Here is an 11833-nt window from a genome sequence, read left to right on the forward strand (position 1 = left end):
ATTGTAAGAAAAAAATTAAAAGATTCACAGATTAGGAAGAAATAAAACTGTTTTGCAGATGATATGATTACCTATGTAGAAAATCCCACAGAATCCAAAAAATAGGTAACAATTCGAAAAATTTATTCTCAGTGCATTAAATCAAGAGGTTCATGACGTCAATACTGGAGATGTTTACCTTGATCATTCGGTTTAATTGATTTATTCACTATATGGTTACCACATATCCCTTTGCAATTGATAAATATCTTGAGGAATGATACTTTGAGACTGTACAAGTTCTGTTTATCCTCAGACCTACTAATTTTAGCTTTCATTGGTGGACCTTGTCTGCAACACATTACTATGGTGGTTTCTAAATAATGATTGTCTTAGTCCGTTTTGCACTACTATAAAGGAGTACCTGAGGCTTGGTAATTTCTAAAGAAAATAGGTTTATTTGGCTCATGTTTCTGCAGGATATACAAGAAGCATGGTGCTTGCATCTGCTTCTAGTAAGGACTTCAGGAAACTTCCAGTTATGGCTGAAGGTAAAGGGGAGCAGACATCACATGGCAAGAGGAGAGAAGCAAGAGAGAGAAAAGAGAGGGAGGTGCTAGGTTCTTCTTAACAATCAGTTCTCATTGGAATTAATAGATCAAGAACTCACTCATTACCCCAAAGATGGCACCAGCCATTCATGAAGAGTTCATCCCCATAATTCAAACACCTTTCACTAGGCCCCACTTCCAACATATTGAGGATCAGATTTCAACATGAAACTTGGAGGGTACAAATACCCAAACTATATCACGGATGTTCTATTTCCTTCTTTAATTGGAATTTTACTCCAAGGAAGAGCTGTCTTTCCTACCCTATTTATTCAATTAGTTATTTATATATGTATGGAATAATGGAGATATATATTATATATTTATAACATATAATATATGTAATATATTATATATATTTTTTTATCCTATGGATTAAAACCCAATACACTTATCCCACCCACCAAAGTGGTAGAGCATAACCCCCAACTTCTTTAGTATAGGCTACCCATACGGACGTCCTCCCATAGTGGATAGTATGGAAAAGGAAAAAATGTAACAAGGAAATCTGGCATACAACACCTCAAGGAGGTGATCAAAATTAACAGCATTAGTTAACAATATGTACCACTGATACAATGTGTTGAGAAGGGCGTTTCACCTATGTGGTCTTTCTTCCAAAATCCATACCCAAGTTTGACCACATGGACATAGAGAGGAAAATAATGGACACTGGGGGCCCTGAAAGGGGCGAGGTGGAAAATGGAGAGAGAATTGAAAAATTATCTATTGGGTACAATATTCACTATTCAGGTGATGGATATACTGGAAGCTCAAACCTCACCATTATGCAATATGCCAGTGTAACACACCTGCACTTAAACCCCCAGAATCTATAAAAATAAATTTTAAAAAAATAAAAGCAACATTGTTTTTCAAATCCAAACTGAGGGACATTATAAAAAATATGCAAATTATACTCCTCAAAATTGTCAAGGTCATCAAAAATGAAGAAAGTCCAAGAATCTGTCAAAGTCAGCTTTAGGAGACATGACATTGAATATAATGAGGTATCCTCAATGAGATCATAGAACACAAGAAGTCATTACATAAAAACTAAGGAAATCTGATGAACTATAAATTTTAGTTAATAATAATGCAACAATACTTGTTCTTTGCTTGTAATGAATATAGCACACGAATGTATGTTGTTAATAATAGGGGAAAGTGGGTGCAGGATATATGGAAACTCTCTGTACTATCTTCAATTTTTCAGTAAATTTGGAACAGTTTTTAAAATAAAGTCTGTTAAGAAAAATCATAAGTTAATCCAAATCCACAAATAGGTCTTTCCCATGGAAATAGGTATGAAATGCCTAGCATTTTTGAGGGCAGTAAGATACAATGCCTATCTTAAAGGAGCTCCCAAAAAGGGATAGGAACCTGATAAATATATTAAGGCAGATTATAACAAGTTCTGGGAGCTCCCATGTTTGAGAGATAATATGCAGGCAGTTTGAGGTACACTGAATTTTAAAACATCTGTACCTCAAGAAACCAGAATAAGGCTAGCATCTTGCACAAAAAGAAAAAAAAACTAAGTAAGTGATGCCTATTAAAATAAAACAAGTTAAACTAAACAAAATGAACAAAAACCTCTCCTTGAAAGAGCAAAAATTAAGTTGGAAATTTTATTTTTGCAAAGCAACTGTAGCTATTGGTAGTTTTTGTCTTAGTCATTTTAATTGCCAAGGTTATATTCTAGAATAAGGTATTTTAGGAGGGAGGGAAATAAGTGAATATTCCCAAAATGGTGAGTAACAGTTAGCATCCACAACTCAAGGTCTACAAAACCATCAGCCTACATTTGTGGTAGTTAATTGTCAAGGGCTTAATCCCAATGGTCTTGTGAGAAAGCGGTAACTCCAAGAGAGTAGAGTCTTGTTTAAGCCAAGTATCAAGATTGAGAAGCATCTGACCAGAGGTAATGAGCACTCTGGATCCTGGTTCTCTGTTCTAGCTAGGAGACTGAGTTAACTTCCCTGACACTCAGAACAAAACATAACAACCAAGTAAGAGAAATCTTCCAGTATACCAAACTGAGATAGCTCAATTACTTAGCAGGCTTGACCCTGAAGAGCTCTTGGGCTAGTTCACAAACCTCCTCATTCAGACTAAGGAGAAAGAATGAGGAGAATAAGAAGTAGATTATCAAAATGGTATATGGAGATTTACAGAGTAGATTTGGTCACCTATGTTCAGGCCATATGCAGAAACCAGACTATTTATAAAAATTAAAAATGAGATTTAAAAGATAACAAATATTATTTCTTAAATAGTTTCAACTTTTTGATTTGGGGAGGTACATGTGCAAGTTTGTGACATGGGTACGTTCTGTGATGCTGAGGCTTGGGACACAACTGATCCCATCACCCAGGTTGCACATAGTATCCAATAGTTAGTTTTTCAAACTTTATTCCCTTCCCTTTCTCCCTCTTCTAGTAGTCCTCAGTGTCTATTGTTTCCATCTTTATGTCCATGATTACACAACGTTTAGCTCTCACTTATAAGTAAGAATATGAAGTAATTGATTTTCTTTCCCTGTGTTAATTCACTTAGAATAATAGCTTCCAGCTGCATCCATGTTACCGCAGAGGACATAATTTTGTTCTTTTTCATGTCTGTGTAATTGAATATATTTTTTTAAATTTCCATATGGAGCTAACAACTGAATTCATTGTACTTTTGTAACGATCCAAAGAAAAATATTTCAAATAAATATAGTTCATTATATATTAAGATTTGTGTAATTCATGACATATTATTCATTTATAACATAGAAGTGGTACTATTTATCATCTTAACAAAATAATATTTTTAAAGGAAAAAACATTAACATAAAACCGTAATCCTATGATCCCCAAATTTTAACTTTTTTCCATATCTATTTTAGAGGGTTTAATATTAGCGCATAACTTATTTTGTTTTACTTTTTTAAAAACCTAATGTCATATAAGAAGCATTTTCCCATAGCGTTGTAGTCTTCCTAATTAAAATTGTAATGGCTACATATTATTCCTTGGAGTTGGTATGCCATATGTTATTTATGTTGGATATTTAGCTTATTTCTGATTCTTATAATTAGTAGTAGTAAAGAAGTAAGCAAAAATGAAGTTATTTTTCTGGTTAATTTGGTGAAACACACTCCATTATTCTGTCTTTCCCAGTGAATGCCACTGAAATTCCCATACAGAATGTATGAAAGAACTATCTGAGATTCTGCAAAGTAAATGGTAGCAGGTGAATTGTGAAAGAAAACTAAAATCTGAAGTACAGCCAATCCTCCAGAGTATTTGGCATATTATTTTTCTTCTGTATCCCTTATCATGGACTAACAGGCAGTATAAAGTCCAAAACTGTGTAATGAATATTGACAAAAAGAACTCCAAGAGAAGCCATACTTTTTTCAACCAAGGACAGGAATGAAAATACCTATACAGACAGAGGAAGCAGGAAAAATTTTCTGTTGTTTTGATTTTTATTTCTTTCTGACTCCAGCCTCAAGGCAAATCCATTCTCTAAGGTGCAAAATCTTCATAGTGACAACAGCAATGGTAGCTAAGCAGGAAACTAAAATTCTGAAAGGAGGTTTTTTTTTCAATTTGAGCAAAGGAGTTCTGGTCTGAAGAATATGAGTGGAAACTATAAAAACTGAATTTTTTAAAAAAGAAAACCGTAGATTTTCAAATCCAACTTGAGGCATATTATACAAAATGCCCAATAACACTCCTCAAAACTGTCAAGGTCATCAAAAACAAAGAAAGTCTAAGAATCTATCAAAGTCAGCTTTTGGAGATGTGACATTGAATTTAATGAGGATGGGATCTTGGAACAGAAAAAGACATTACATTAAAAAAAGAAAATCTGATAAAGCGATCACATATGTAGGTTTTTCTTTTCTCTTACTAGTATGTTCCCCATGGCTTAGCCTGGAGGCAGGCCCAGTTCCAGGAAGTGCATGACATAGTGAGGAGAATAAAAAGCCCTGGATTTTTAACCAGAGGACCAAAAAGTGGGTCCCTTGAATCTGGAGAGTGCCAAGGTAACCACAAAGAGAAAGGAGTTTAAGGAAGGGATGCCATGAATTTGCTTGTGAATTTGTGAGTTTACTCTCAAGATGTACATGTGTGGATCCATCCCTAAAAAACATACAAAAGACATTGACAACTGAATTACAAAGTAGAATACTGCCTGGGTTCCAGACTGGACCCTGAGTGATGTACACATGGAAGAAATCTGAATAGCACTGCAAAGGCTTTGAAAATTAAAATGACATTGGAATCACAGCCCACAAAAGTGGGTTGGAAATTAGGAACTAAAGTCTGCAAAACAAACAAAAACTTATTAGCATTCTAAGAATTAGAATAAGACCTAAAATTTTATAATATATTTTAAATGTCCAATCTACAATTAAAAAGTACTCAGCATACAAAGAACTAGGAAAATCTCAACCACTCACACTTTAAAAAGCAATCAGCATGGCACATGTATACATATGTAACAAACCTGCATGTTGTGCACATGTACACTTAAAGTATAATAATAAATAAATAAATAATAGAAAGCAATCAAAATATGCCAACTCTAAGATGAACTAGATTTTACAATTACCAGAAAAACATTTAAGTAGTCATTATGACAAAGTAGAGAATAACATTCTGGAAACAAATGGAAAGATAGAAAGTCTTAGCAGAGAAATATAAACTATAAAATAGAATAAAGTAGAAATTTTAGACCTGAAAAATACAACAACTAAAACAAAACATTCACTGAAAGCACTGACATTAGAGATAACAGATAAGTGTGTTAGTGAACCTGAAGATAGAGCAATATAAATCACCCAATCTGAAGAAAAAAGAGAAAAGTAAGCAGAGGCTCAGGTAATGTGGAACAATAGCAAAAGTTCTAAAATTTGTGTATCAGAGTTCCAGAAGGGAAAAAAAAAAGCAATGAGAAAAAAAATATGTTTGAATAAATAATGGCTGAAAACATCCCAAAATTGGTTGAAGACCTAAGCTTACAGATCCAATGAGCTCAGCGAAATCTCAAATGAATAAACTTAAAAAATAGACATCTAGAAACATTATAATTAAATGGCTAAAAACCAAAGGTAAAGAAAAAATATTGAAAGCAGTTAGAGAAAAAAGATGCATTTCTTATGGGGTAACAAAAATTCAAAGGACTTCAAATTTCTCATCAGAAACCATGGAGGCAATGCAATATCATTAAAGTTATTAAATACTCATCAACCTAGAATTCTATACCCAGTGAAAATAAGCTTTAGGAATGAAGCTGAAATAAAGACATTCTCAGAAGAATGTCTAATAAAAGAATTATCACCGGAAGACTGACTCTAAAAGAAATGATATAAAAAAATTCTTCAGAGGTAAGAAAAATAATTCGAGGGAGTAACTTGGGACATCAGGGATGAAAAAAAAGCAACAAAAATATAAATATCTGTGTTAACATAATAAACTATTTTTCTGTTTTTAAGTTTATTAAAATATGTACTTTTTCTAGCTTTTTGAGGAACCTCCATACTGTTTTCCATGGTGGCTGCACTAATTTACATACCCACTAACAGTGTACAAGGTATATACAGTGGACTATTATTCAGTCTGTTTTCATATTTTCACCAGCATCTATTTTGTTTGTCTTTTTGACAAAGTCCATTTTAACTGGAATGGGATAATAACTCATTGTATTTTTTATTTGCCATACCCTGATGATTACTAATGTTGAGAATGTTTTCATAAACTTTTTGGCCATTTGTATGTCCTCTTTTAAGAAAATGTTTATTCAGATCTTTTGCCCACTTGGTTTGTCCAAATTGATGACATGAATCACATAATTCTGGTTATTAATCATTATCAGATGAATAATTTGAAAATATTTTCTTGTAATCTGTAAGTTGTCTATTCACTTTATTGATTGCTTTCTTTGCTTCTCAGAAGCTTTTTAGCTTGATATAATTCCACTAGTTTATATTTGTTTCTGTTGCCTGTGCTTTCAAGATTTTACCTGAAAAATCTTTGCCCAGACCAAAGTACTGAAGTGATCTCTCAAAGTTTTCTGTCGGTAGTTTCATAGTTTCAGGTCTTAGATTTAAGTATTTAATCCATTTTGATTTGATGTTTGTATATGGTGAGAGATAGATGTCTAATTTAATTCTTCTCTATATGCTCATTCAATTTTCATAGCACCATTTATTGAAGAGACTACTTTCCACAATATATGTTCTTGGCAACTTTGTGAAAAGCCAGTTGGCTGTAAGTATGCAGATTTATTTCTCGGTTCTCTATTTTGTTCCATTGGATTATGTGTCTGTTTCTATGCCAGTACCATGATGTTTTGATTACTATAGCTTTGTAGTATATGTTAAAGTCAGATAGTATGATGCTTTCAGCTTAGTTCATTTTATTCAGGATTGCTTTGGCTATTCAGAGTCTTTTTTGGTTCCCTACGAATTTTTAAATTGTTTTTTTCTTTTCTTATGAAGAATGTCATTGGTATTTTGATAGAGATTGTGTTGAATTTCTAAATTGCATTGGAGAGTATGGCCATTTAAAAAATATTGTTTCAATCCATGAACATGGGATAGCTTTTCATTTCTGTGTTCTCTTCAATTTATTATATCAATATTTTATAATTTTTCTGCCAAAAATCTTTAACTTATTTGGTTAGATCCATTTCTGCTTTTTTATTTTGTTTTTGTTTTTGTTTTTGTTTTTTAAGATGGAGTCTCATGCTGTTTCCCAGGCTTGAGTGCAGTGGTGCAATCTCAGCTTACTGCAATGTCTGCCTCCTGGGTTCAAGTGATTGTCCTGCCTCAGCCTCCTGAGTAGCTGGGATTACCAGCACACACCACCATGCCTGGCTAATTATTGTATTTTTAGTAGAGACAGGGTTTCACCATGTTGGTCAGGCTGGTCTCAAACTCCTGGCCTCAAGTGATCCACCAGCCTCGGCCTCTCAAAGTGCTGGGATTACAGGCATGCACCACTGCACCCAGCCAATTTATGGGTATTTTTTATTTATGTAGTTATTATAAATGGGATTGAGTTTTGGGTTTCTTTTTAAATATGTCAAGGATCAATATGTTAAAGATATATCAGAACTCTCATATTTGTTGCAACACTATTCACAAAGCCAAGATATAAAATCAACCTAAATGTCCATCAATAAATGAATAAAGAAAATGTGGTATATATACACAATGGAATGTTATTGGGCCACAAAATAAAGAATGAAATCCTGTCATTTGCTGCAACATGGATGAAACTAGAGGTCATTATGTTAAATGAAATAAGGCACATAAAGACAAATATCACATGTTCTTTCTCATATATGGGAACGAAAAAAATGTATCTCGTGGAGGTAGAGAGTAGACTGATGGTTACCAAAGTCTGGGAAGGGTTTGGACAGTTGGAGGAGTGAGGGAAGATGAAGAGAGGGTACAAAAATACAGTTAGATAGAAGAAATAAGATCTAGTGTTTGGTAGATCAATAGGGTGGCTATAATTAACAATAATTTATTTTATATTTCAAAATAGCTAGAAGAATTCAAATGTTCCCAGCGCAAGGAAAAGATAAGTGTTTGAGGTGATGAATATCCCAGTTACTCTGGTTAGATCATTACATATTATATACTGGTGAGGGCTTTAGGCTGCTTTCACTCTTGGTGGAAGGCCAAGAGGAAACACCATGCAGAGTCACATGGTGAGAACAGAGAGAGAGAGCAGGGGGAGGTGCCAGGCTCTTTTCAACAACCAGCTCTCAGGGAACTATCCTGGGCACTAGTGTAGCAAGAACCCATTCATTACCATGAGGATGACACAAAACCATTAATGAGAGATTTTCCCGCATTACATAAACACCTCCCCTTAGGCTCTTTCTCTAACACTGGAGATCACATTTCAATATGAGACTTAGCGGGGTCAAAAAAATGTATATCCAAACCATAGCAGTGACCTTTTGAGACTGGCTTATTTTTTTACCCAGCATAATGCCTTTGAGATTCATCCAAGTTGTTGTACATCTGCATAATTCATTCTTTTGTTGCTGAGTGGTATTCTATTGTATGAATGTACCACAGTTGTTTATTTAGTCACACATTGAAGGGCAGTATATTTGTGCTTAACTTTTGCAGTCTACTCAGAATTAAGACTTTACCACTTTGAATGCAATGTAGAAACCTCACCAACATATGAGTCCATATATCCTTCTTCTTTATGTTTCAGTTTTCATATATATTACATATATATAATTCAAAACTCCACCAAATCATGTTATCATTTTTCCTTTCAATAATCATACATATTTTTATTGATACATAAAGTTGTGTGTGTATATTTGGGAATACATGTGATCTCTGCATGCTATCACTTTTCTGCCTTCCACTATGAGTGGAAGCATCCAGAAGCCCTCGCTAAAAGCAAATGTCATGTCCATAATTCTTACACAGCCTGCAGAATCATGAGCCAAATAACCCTCTTTTCATTATACATTACCCAGCCTCAAGTATTGCCTTATAGCTGCACAAAAACTGATTAAGACAGTTACATACAGTATTATCCATTTATATAACACTCTTGAAATAACAAAATTATAGAGATAGAGAACAATTCAGTCATTCCCACATGGTGGCAATAGGGGGAAGTGTTGGGTGTGACTGTAAAGAGGTAACACAAAGGAGATCTTTACATTGATGAAATATTGAGTGCAATGATGTTTACTAATATACACATAATAAAATGACATAGAACTATATACATATATATGTGTTCTATCAATATAAAATTATTGGTTTTGATATTGTTCTATAATTATGTAAGATGTAAATATTACAGAGAACTGGATGAAGGGCACAGTCATTCTTGAAGAAACATACCTTTGGAAGTGAATGTCCATCATAGTTTCAACATACACACACACATATAGGAAATCTAAAAAATATAAAATTAACATTAAGTACATTAAAATATTGGGGGATCTGGCAAGATGGCCTAATAGGAACAGCTCTGGTCTGCAACTCCCAATAAGACCAATGCAGAAGGCAGGTGACTTCTGCATTTCCAACAGAGGTACCCTGTTCATCTCATTGGGACTAGTTAGGCAGTGGGTGCAGCCCAGGGAGGGTGAGCAGAAGCAGGGTGAGGTGACTTCATCTAGGAAGGGCAAGGAGTGGGGGTCCTCTCAAAGCCATGAGGGACTGTCCTATCCAGCCCAGATACTACGCTTTTCCCAAGGATTTTGCAATCTGCAGACCAGGAGATTCCCTCATGTGCCTATACCACAAAGGCCTTGGGTTTCAAGCAAAAAACTGGGTGGCTGTTTGGGCAGACACCAAAATAGCTGCAGGAGTGTTTTATCATACCCCAGTGTTGCCTGGAACCCCAGTGAGACAGAACCGTTCACTCCACTGGAAAGAGGGCTGAAGCCAGGGAGCCAAGTGGTCTCACTCAACGGGTCCCATTCCCATGGATACCAGCAAGCTAAGAACCACTGGACTGAAATTCTCACTGCCAGCACAGCAGTCTGAAGTTGACCTGGGATGATCGAATTTGGTGTGGGGAGGGACATCTGCCATTACTGAGTCTTGAGTAGGTGGTTTTTCTCTGACAGTGCTAAGGAGGCCTGGAAGTTGGGACAGGGAGGAACGCAATACAGTGCGGCAAAGCAGCTGTGGCCAGACTGCATCTCTAGATTCCTCCTCACTGGGCAGGGCATCTCCGAAAGAAAGGCAGCAGACCCAGTCAGGGGCTTATAGATAAAACCCCCCGTCTCCCTTGGACAGAGCACCTAGGGGGAGGGGTGGCTGTGGGCGCAGCTTCAGAGGACTTAAACGTTCCTGCCTGCTGGCTCTGAAGACAGCAGCTGCTCCTGAGGAGGAGGGTTATCCCAGCACAGTGCTCCAGTTCTGCTAAGGAGCAGACTGCCTCCTCAAGTGGGTCCCTGACCCCTGGGCCTCCTGACTGGGAGAGGCATCCCAACAGAAGTTGACAGATACCTCATACAGGAGAGCTCCAGCTGGTATCAGACCAGTGCCACTCTGGGAGGAAGCCTCTGGAGGAAAGAGCAGGCAGCAATCTTTGCTGTTCTGCAGGCTCTGTTGGTGATTCCTAGGCAAAAAGGGTCTGGAGTGGACCTCCAGCAAACTGCAGCAGACCTGCAGAAGAGAGGCCTATTAGAACAAAAACTAAAAAACAGAAAGAAATAACATCAACATCAACAAAAAGGACCCTCCCACAAAATCCCCATCTTTGAGGTCATCAGCCTCAAAAATCAAAGGTAGATAAACCCATGAAGATGAGGAAAAATGAGCACAAAAATGCTGAAAATTCCAAAAACCAGAATGCATCCTCTCTTCCAAATAATCGCAACTCCTCTCTAGCAAGGGCACAAAATGAAATGGAGAATGAGTTTGATGAATTCACAGAAGTAGGATTCAGAAAGTGGATAATAACAAACTCCTCTGACCTACAGGAGCATGTTCTAACCCAATGGAAGGAAGTTAAGAACCTTAACAAAATGTTACAAGAACTGCTAACTAGAATAACCAGTTTAGAGAAGAATATAAATGACCTGATGGAGCTGAAAAACACAGCACAAGAACTTCGTGAAACATACACAATCAACAATAGCCAAATCGGAGGAAAGGTTATTAGAGATTGAAGATCAACTTAATGAAATAAAGCATGAAGACAAAATTAGAGAAAAAAGAGAATGAAAAGGAACGAACAAAACCTCCGACAAATATGGAACTGTGTGAAAAGGTCAAACCTACATTTGGTTAGTGTACCTGAAAGTGACAGGGAGAATGGAACCATGTTAGAAAACACACTTCAGGATATTATCCCAGAGAACTTCCCCAACCTAGCAAGACAGGCCAATATTAAAATTCAGGAAATACAAAGGACACCAGTAAGATACTCCTCTAGGAAAGTAACCCCAACACACATAATTTTCAGATTCTCCAAGGTTAAAACAAAGGAAAAAATGTTAAAGTCAGCCAGAGAGAATGGTTAGGTTACCTACAAAGGGAAGCCCATCAGACTAATAGTGGATCTCTCTGCAGAAACCCCACAAGCCAGAAGAGAGTGGGGGCCAATATTCAACATTCTTAAAAAAAAAAGAAAGAGTTTTCAACCCAGAATTTCATGTCCAGCCAAACTAAGCTTCAAAAGTAAAAGAGAAATAATATCCTTTACAGAAAAGCAAATGCTAAGGGATTTTGTCACCAT

The 11833-nt window shown here is 36.1% G+C and overlaps 1 pseudogene; it reads left to right on the forward strand.

The window, feature by feature from the left end:
- The first annotated feature begins 472 nt into the window (after positions 1-472).
- The window catches only part of LOC116811092 (polyadenylate-binding protein 2-like), a 33188-nt pseudogene continuing 21827 nt past the window's right edge, over positions 473-11833 (forward strand).

This window comes from Hylobates moloch, unplaced genomic scaffold, assembly GCF_009828535.3.
Source record: "Hylobates moloch isolate HMO894 unplaced genomic scaffold, HMol_V3 SCAFFOLD_7, whole genome shotgun sequence".
NCBI lineage: Eukaryota > Metazoa > Chordata > Mammalia > Primates > Hylobatidae > Hylobates > Hylobates moloch.